Source organism: Tripterygium wilfordii, chromosome 13, assembly GCF_013401445.1.
Source record: "Tripterygium wilfordii isolate XIE 37 chromosome 13, ASM1340144v1, whole genome shotgun sequence".
In the NCBI taxonomy this organism is placed as follows: Eukaryota; Viridiplantae; Streptophyta; class Magnoliopsida; order Celastrales; family Celastraceae; genus Tripterygium; species Tripterygium wilfordii.
Genome location: NC_052244.1, coordinates 4510156 through 4520307, shown reverse-complemented (window position 1 = coordinate 4520307; position 10152 = coordinate 4510156).

Below are 10152 nucleotides of genomic sequence, written 5' to 3'. Positions count from 1 at the left end.
CTAGATAATAACCCTTCTCTTTTGATACTTGTTAGTCTATGGAGACCAAATGGCAAGTCTCATTGAATAAAAACTTTCATTCCAAGGTTTAATTTAGGGTGAAGAATTATTTTGGCCCCAGAACTTTGACGAATGAGTCGATTAGGCCCTTGAACTTGATGTATACCCTCAGTTCTGTTAGTCGCCTTTCATGAATTATTTATTATTATTAATGTTGTTAACATGAATTTCATGTCGTGAGCTAATAATTTGATGACATGTGTCAGCCTTTCAAAGATTTTATGACTACTTAAAATCATTACTTTGGGTCAAATAAAACAATCGCAAATCTACTTGCAAACCTAATCCATTTAAGCTCTTGTACATTGATAATATTCCCTTGTACTTGTCCTGATTTATTTAAGCTCCTGTACATTAACAAAATGGTTCAAATTAAACCCTAAAAATCCAAACACAAGCCTAATATTACATCGTCATGAAACTCTAAACAGTTCAAGAAAACAAACACAAATAAATTAGTAGAAGTGGGCTATTACAGTTCCAGAAAACAAAACACAACTACACAAGCTCCAAACATTTTAATGTTTCAGAAACACAACAAACTATTCGAGTATTTTCCTCTCCTAGTTTCTCCATCAGTATATAATTTTGTCTTATTTGAAGTAACACGGTCAATCACATGAGATATTGAGGTTCCCGGCTACAAAAAAAATTGCCAGATACACAAGTCATTATTCAGAAATCAACATTGAACATGCAAAATGAGCTTTATAGGTAGACTTACATTGATAATTGATCTACCAATTTCATTATTTTCTTCCTTGACTTGCTTTTAGGCCTGCACTCATAGGCTGATACAGTATGCATTCATTGGGGGTTGGGCCTAGGGGTGTCTATGATCAATCCGCAACCGAGAAACCGATCCGTAACCGTGGTTATTCGATTTTTGGATATGATTTTTCGGATATGGTTATGATTTTAATAAATGTTTGGATATTTTAACGGTTATGGTTTTTTCGGTTACGGTTATGGTTATAACAGAAAAACCGAATAATATTAATATATATTATATAATATATATATATCATATATGATTTATCATATCATATATATTATATAAATATCATATTATATGTATACATATATATTATATTTGCAATGTATTTGTATATATGTATACATATATTATATATACATATGTATATGTAACATATATATATATATATGTGCAGACAGTGCACACTGCATATCCTTCAAGGAAAATTCTTGTTCGTGGCATTATGACTATTCCCTTTGCATACCTGACCAGTCATTGTCTTCCCTCTCTCTAGTCAACTTTTTTTTGTCATGACTTCATGATGTTCTCGTCTTCTTTTCATTGGTCTCCCTGATATGTTCCTTAATTTGGGTGGAAGTACATGATCCTACTGACTTTTGAGCCACATGTTTTCCCCACGTATCCCGACATGTTTTCTCCCTGACATGTTCCTTAAAAACTTTCTTTCTCGCCCTTTTACATTGCCCCAAACCACCATCTAACTCTTAGTTTTCTTGCATAACTCGCTTAAGATGCCTTGGCTTAATGTTAGGATAAGCTTCAATGAATCTATAGAAGCTCTTAGCCAAGTAGTTTAAAGTCAACCTCCTTAGTTCCCTTTGTAGATCACAAGTATGTTTACTGGAGAATGTTTTAACTTGAAAACTCATCATTTTTCTGTTGCAGGAAGCAGAAAAAAAAATCAGTCATGGGCTAACAGAATGCATTCATCAAGGTTCAGAGACTTGTTTAGCCCGAAAAAAAAGTTTGGTGGCTCATTCGTCAAAGTTCAAGGGTCAAAATGATTCTTCTCCCTTTAATTTACTTGAGAAAGGAAAAACTCACTTTTATTTTTGTAATTTTGATCCCTCCGAATTGTGAGGCAATGAACTTATCTTTTTTTCCTCCAATGAGAATTTCATTCGAATCAAAGATAACAAATGAAGAAAATAAAAAATAAAGATAAAACTCATCTTAATTAGTCAAGAAAATTCATTGACTTTTTTTCTAACACATGGAATGCAATTTATTGGCTGGTGTGGTGGAGCATGATAAACCTGATGTATGTGAATATTGGGAAATCTTGCCAATTATTCTAGATTGTGTGGATCAGTTGCAAAGTATTCGTGGGGTGCATGGTTTATCAAAATTAACTATCTAAGTCAAGTGGGCCGTCTCATCTCTCTAGAGCGATTTCTTTAACCAAGGAGAAACCTTGGCTCCTACTGTACTTGCAATGAGGGTTTGTTCTATGTTGGATTTGATTATGTGAAATCAAATGCCACAAGGCTTGTATGTTTGATTACTCTCTTTCGTTCATTTTCCTCTCCCTTTGCTGTTTCTTTTGTTTACCGTGTCAAATTAGAATTGTGAGGCAATAGTGCAAAACTTGCCGAAGCTTTGTTTCGTTACTCTGAGCCAGAAGAGGTGGGGTTATTAAAATTGTTATGTTTTAGGACTTGGCATATTTCCCTTCTTTGGTTCGTATATCCAATTACTTGTAACGTTTTTTTTTTATTAGGTGACGAATTTTCCTTCAACATGTGGAGCTTGTGCTGCTACTCTACTGCTAGATGTGAGACGCAAATGTTTGTCACAAGTATCATCATGCACGTTGTTATGCTTTTCATGAAAATTTATCTGATTTATTCTGATTACTTAAAATGCTTAAGTGATGGGACTGATAATTGTTAGACAGGGTAGTTCAAAAACAATTAAGAACCTGCTTTCGGCCACTAAGAAAATACTCAGATTATTACGTTCACACAATATGTAAATATCAATCACGGATGAAATTAAGAATGGAACAAACCAAACCAAGTTGTGCTTGCAACTTATGCAATTTCACCTCCCATGCCTTCTTGGTTACACACGAGTGGCAGCACAACTACAAGTGTATGGCGAATCAAAAATTGAATGCTACTCTCTCTCAAAGAAGGCACGAATTTTAGAAGGAAGATGAACCTTGGAAGCAGAGGCGAAACCAGGACTTTATATGAGGGGGGTCGTAGTGATGGACAGAGGATTTTATGTTATGGTAAACAAAGCTAAGCGGGAGTCCGCTACCCCCGGAATTTTTTTGAATAATTGCTTCAACATGCTGATCTACGGAATGATAGATTAGGTCACGTTAATTATAAAACATGAAAAGAAGTAAAAACGAGGCATGAAAAGTTTTAAACCTTTCAAGGGTGATGTTGAAAATCAACTTGACAAAAAGTATTTCATGATGAATGCTATATTGATAAGTTCAGGATTACCTTACCTGATAACTTGTTGGGGAGGACATTTTATCAGCTAATAATATTCTGAATAAAATACCTCAGAAAAAATTGGTAAGACACCATGTGGTTATGTAATGATAGGAGAATTTTCTATGAATACATACAAATGTTGGGGTCTTTAGCCAAGGTGACAGTTTATCCGCCTAAGAATGTGAAAATAGGATCTAAGACTATTGACTCTATATTCATTGGATATGTTAAGAACAGTAAAAAAAAACTACTCTCTAATGAGGTTATTTCTATTGACTAAAGTAAAGGATAACTTCAGGAAAAAAAAATAAAAAAAATAAAGGATAACTTTGCGGATCCGCTTACAAAAGGTTTACCTAAAGAGCAAGTTGAGAAATCATCAAGGGAAATGGGGCTAAAGCGTAATATTTAAAGAGTTAACGAGATGACAATCCAACCTAGTTGACTGGAGATCACAAGATCTAGGTTCAAAGGGACAACCAAATCGTGTGTTGACTCAAGAAGAGCTCTAAAGAGTTAAATACTCTTACCTTCTCCATTCCTATGATGAAATAGTGTTATCTGCAGCGAATTCAGGTTAAGCTAACCTTTTAATGATTCTTATAGCTTGAAAATGTTCATGTGGGTTATTGCAAGATACTCTTAACAAGAATCATCTATGTGAGTGTGAAATGATATCATTTCTATGAGAATTGATAAAAGTTATATTCTCAAAAGCTACCTATGCTAATACAATAACTTTTCATAGTTACTCAATTTCCATTCATGTGGAGGATTGTTGGATATGAATGAGTATTTCTGTAATTTGTATCAATTTTGGAATTGGTCTTTTACTAAGTATTAAGGAGGAAATTAAGGAGGATGTTAAGGAGGATATTAAGGAGGATATCAAGGAGCATGTTAAGGAGGATATCAAGGAGGATATCAAGGAGAATATATTATTGATTCCATTACCTTAAAAGCATGCATAAATTAGGCAATGTTTCTAGTTGTTTGCCATTGTTTAGGCTTGACTTAGTGCTTTCTTCTCCTATATATATCACTAACATAGATGTAAATGAACATACAATTTTCTCAACACCATACACAATTCTTTTTCTCTGTTTTCTTTACATGGTATCGGAGCTTAGGCTTTCACCCTTCCTGTAAAACAACATCAACTGCAAATCATTATTTCACCTTGCCTCCACACTCATGGCAAAGATCGACAACAATGACCCAGAAAAATCTGAGATAACCAAGATGCAAAACCATAGGCACGATGATCCAAGTGATCCTCTCTATCTTCACCACTCGGACCAACCTGGTCTTATCCTGGTGACCCAATCGCTGAATTAAGAGAACTATCCTCTTTGGAGTCATGCCATGCTCATGGCCCTTATTGCCAAGAACAAAGACGGTTTCATCGATGGAACCGTGACCAAACCTGTCACAGGATCCACGGCAGAGGTAAAGCAATGGACTCATTGTGATCTTCTTGTCAAAGGATGGATCCTCAACATAGTAACTCCTGCAATCGGACAAAGCGTCATGTACAATGATAGTGCTCTTGCCGTCTGGAATGAACTAAAGGAACTACTCTCTACCACCAACAGTGTGTACCTTTTTCACATTGAGCAGGAAATCCATGATTGCTTGCAAGGCAACATGACCATTGGTGAATACTACACCAAGCTCAAAAGTCTCTGGGACAAACGAGATGCACTTTGTCCTCTACCACTCATCAACAATTGTAAGAAAGTATTTTGCCCCATTGAGTGATTGGATATGGTATCCTCCCCAAATGTCAACATGAATTAATTCAAATGGAACTTTCGTAGTAATAGAACTCAATGGAAAAGAGTTACGAGTTTGTTTGGCAAGAGGACAAATGGCACAATCATCAACTGAACAAAAATGAATATTTTTGGTAGACAAAGATATGGCCCGTAGGCTTTTGTTAGATAAATGACCTAAACGTTGGTGCCATAAATGGGATGAGTTGGAAGGTGTAATTGTTGAGGCGGAATAACACCCAGATATCCTCGCAACGTCCAAGTAATAAAGCCCATTGCGCTCAGTTCCCATCCCAATCATCTCCCCCGATCGTTGGTCCTGAACAATGCAAGAGACATCAGTAAAAATTGCAGAACATAGGGATGTTTTGGCTAATTTGGCTACTGAAATTAAGTTTAATCGGAATGATGGAACACATAAAACATTATAGAGCACAAGATTATCAGAAAACCGTATGGTGCCTATATGTGTTATGGGAGCAATGGCATGATTGGGTAGGTATACATGACGATTACGAATTGGTGTCTTGGTGGTCATAAGAGTGGATGAGCAGACCATGTGATCTGTAGCACCTGTATCAAAAATCCATTCCTTATGTGGAATAAGAGAGTTTGCACAAACTGTGTTACCTGAAACGTTGCTCATTGTAGTTGCCGCATTCACTTGACTAGCCATGTTTCCTACTTTGTTTTGATCAATAAGAGCAAGGAGATCATGATATTGATCTGTCGTGAGGTTGTAGGAAGGTGGTGTGCTGTCAGTATTGTCTGGTTGAAAACTTACATGATAAGCCTTTGAACGAGAATGAGAGTTTGTGTTCAAATGATTACTCTTATCACCGTGAGAATTGGCCCTCTTAAGCTTGCGGCAAATGTCGATTGTGTGACCTTTGTGTCCGCAGTAGTCACATTTTAAGTGTGCCCGACAGTTTTCAGTGGAGTGACCAGTAAGGTGGCAACGATGGCAACGGATAGTGGAGAGGTGGGACAAAGGAGCTTTCCCTGTATGATTGAACCTTTCTCTAGCGGTGAAAGCTGCTGCCTCTGGTGCTTTACCCAGACCTTGTGAGGAGATGACTCGTCCTACTAAATTTGATGCCCGTTCTATCCGTTGCCTATTCCTTGGATACCCATATGGTACCAAGGGATACCGCGTTTACAATCTCGAAACTGGTCAAATATTCATCTCTCGGGACGTTGTTTTTCACGAACAATTATTTCCCTACACTACTTCCGCTGCCACTCTTTCCCCTCCCCCCAATTCCACGTTGTTTCCCACTCCAATGGTCTCTATTGACCCATTACCGACACCTGCACCGAGTGCCATGCCCATTCCTTCAGACACACCTAACATTCCACCAAACACATCATTCCATAGTGACACCACTACCACACTTGACCCCATTATGTCTCCGCCACACCCTAATCCCACCTCCACACCCGCACCTCGGCTACGCCGCACAACCCATGCTCCCAGTTATCTTCAACACTACCATGTGGAGGTTTCATTGCCCACTCGGGATCCACCGTCATCGCCTCCATCATTGGCTGGACATACAGTTACTTCTCACCCTTTATCTCATGTTATATCCTATGATAACTTGTCTCCTTCCCACAGGGCCTTTGCCACATCCATCTCAGCCATCAAAACACCCACCACCTTTTCCCAAGCTGTCAAGGACCCCCAATGGCGCCATGCTATGGACCAAGAGCTTCAGGCTCTCCAAGAAAATGGTACGTGGTCCCTCCAACCACTGCCACCGCACAAGAAACCTGTTGGCTGCAAATGGGTTTACAAAATCAAATTCAATCCTGATGGCACGGTTGAACGTTACAAGGCACGGTTGGTTGCCAAAGGTTACAGTCAGATTGAAGGTTTTGATTACAAGGAGACTTTTGCCCCAGTTGCCAAGCTTGTTACCGTCCGTCTCCTTCTTGCCGTGGCTGCCACCCAACATTGGCATCTTCGTCAGCTTGACGTCAATAACGCGTTTCTCCATGGCGATCTTGAGGAAGAAGTATATATGTCCCTACCTCAGGGTTTCGGACGAAAGGGGGAGACTCGTGTATGCAAGTTGCACAAATCTCTGTACGGGCTCAAACAAGCCTCTCGCCAATGGTTCATAAAATTGTCTACAGCACTCAAACTTGCTGGTTTTCATCAATCTAAGTCGGACTATTCACTCTTCATCCGAACCCGAGGTAGCATCTTCACTGCACTTCTTGTTTATGTTGATGATGTCATCCTCACAGGGAATAGTCTGCAAGACATTGAGGAAGTTACAAATGGTCTCATGAGACAATTTAAGTTGAAGGATCTCGGTGAGTTGAAATATTTCTTGGGTATAGAGATTGCACGTTCTAGCAAGGGGATTGCTATTTCACAACGTAAATATGCCCTTGAAATACTGGAGGATGCAGGCTACCTTGCTGCTAGGTCAGTCAACACTCCTATGGAACAAAATTTATCCCTCAACAAGACTGATGGAGAGTGCATCAGTGATCCTTTTTCTTATCGAAGACTTGTTGGAAGGTTGATATACTTGACACTTACTCGCCCAGACTTAGTGTATGCTGTCCATATTCTTAGCCAATACATGGATAAGCCCCGTACTCCACATCTGGAAGCAGCTTACCGAGTATTGCGGTACATCAAGCAAGCCCCCGGACAAGGTATTTTATTCTCTGCCACTAGTCCGATACAGTTGAATGCTTTTTGCGATGCGGATTGGGCTAGATGTCGAGACACACGTCGTTCCACCACAGGATATTGCATGTTCCTCGGACAATCACTGATCTCTTGGAAAACTAAGAAACAAAACACAGTGTCCCGCTCAAGCGCGGAAGCAGAGTATCGTTCCATGGCTTCGGCATGTTGTGAAATAACTTGGTTAAAGTACATTCTATGTGATCTTGGAATCAAGCATCCACAACCAGCTAGGTTGTATTGTGACAATCAAGCAGCATTACATATAGCGTCAAATCCAGTATTTCACGAACGAACGAAACACATAGAGATTGACTGTCATCTTGTAAGAGAAAAAATTCAGGCCGGTTTACTCAAGACATTTCACATCTCAACCTCGAAGCAACCGGCAGACATTTTCACGAAGGCTGTAGGTGTCCCACAATTTTCCATCTTACTTAGCAAGTTGGGCATAGTCAACATCTATTCCAACTTGAGGGGGAGTATTAAGGAGGAAATTAAGGAGGATGTTAAGGAGGATATTAAGGAGGATATCAAGGAGCATGTTAAGGAGGATATCAAGGAGAATATATTATTGATTCCATTACCTTAAAAGCATGCATAAATTAGGCAATGTTTCTAGTTGTTTGCCATTGTTTAGGCTTGACTTAGTGCTTTCTTCTCCTATATATATCACTAACATAGATGTAAATGAACATACAATTTTCTCAACACCATACACAATTCTTTTTCTCTGTTTTCTTTACACTAAGGAAGAATAGACCAAGTTAAGAGGGGATCATGGGGCAGCTGCAATGTGTTTTCAAAAGCCGTTTTCAAAATGCGTTTTGAGACGTTTTGCATGGAAAACTTCTTGAGGCGTATGATCGACGATCTCGAAACCCATCTCGAAACCCATCTTGCGCATCTGATCGACGATCCCAACTGCGACCCATCTCAAAACCCATCTTACGCCACATTTGATCGTCGATCCCGACTTCGACCAACTTCTATTTTGTTTAAACCCATCTTGCTTGCAGAAAATAAATCTTGTCATTCGGAAACCAAACAGATCAACGGAAAGTCATAAACCTCTTCACCATCTTCGTAGTTCTTGCTCCTCTATAGACTGGTTCTCCTAGAAGCTTCTTTGATGCTTAGGTTTGGACTATGAGCTGGCAGTTACTTGCTTTGGTAAAGTTATCTCCCTATACGCACCGTTTTACTTGGTCAAGACTCAAGATTGATTTGGAGGCTTGGAGCTTAATGAAACGGTGCCTTCTATTGGAGCAATACATATATATTATTGTAACATTATTTACACTATTTAAATAACTTTATATTTCATCCAAGTATTATTTCCATCCCAATTTTCTATTATATTAGCCTCAACGCATCACTACTTATGCCTCCCCTTTTACATTGATTCTCAGCAACTCTTTCCTTGATTTTTGGGCCCAACTCTCCTTAATAAAGAGTTCATCTATTCTTTGTAGTATACACAACTTCCAAGCTTCATTCTCCTTCTAAAATTTGTTTGTGCCTTCTTTGAGAGAGTAACATTCAATTTTTGGTTCGCCCTACACTTGTAATTGTAATGCTACTCGTGTGTAATCAATACTCGTGTGTAACCAAGGAGGCATGGGAGGTGAAACTGCATAAGTTGCAAGCACAAGAGAAACAAACAATTAATCACTTTAATGTCAGAGGTGAAACCTGGACTTAGTTTGGTTTGTTCTCTGTTCTTAATTTTTGTGTAATAAAGGTGGGATCGGACCAATATTTTTGTTGACCCAACAAATAAGGCACCATTGCAGTTGCCCTAATTGGTTACATATTGTGAACGTACTAACATGGGTATGTTTTTAGTGACAGAAGCTACCAGGTGTACCAATAATCAGCATAAAGTGCTTTGGATTGTTGTTCTTTAGTTGCCTTTTTAGTGGCAAACGTCTTTAGGGATTTAAAGCTTTATTGTCTATTGACTTATAGATTAGACGAAGATTGGTGATCAAATAAGATGATAAAATAAGATATTCCGAAATCTTTCAATTGTACGGGAATGGTAATCCATGAATAGCAATGTTTTAAGGGAAATTGGAGAATTTATTTTACTAGGTTTACGATTAGGTGGACTGATTTGAGCATAGAAAACAAGAATTTAGAACTTTCATTTGCAGAATCAGATCTGGAATTGCATTATAGTAGGGCTCCTTGGGGTCAAACTTAGGGATTGATTGCATTACACAGTTGAATCAAATTATTTGTAATAAAGAAATGAGGAAAGAATAGATGTATAATTTCAACAATTTGGTACTTATTCTAAAATGTGTCTTTCCTTTTATTTTATTTTTATGGATGGAGAGGAGGTTTATTGAAGCACCAAGGAGGTACAACAAT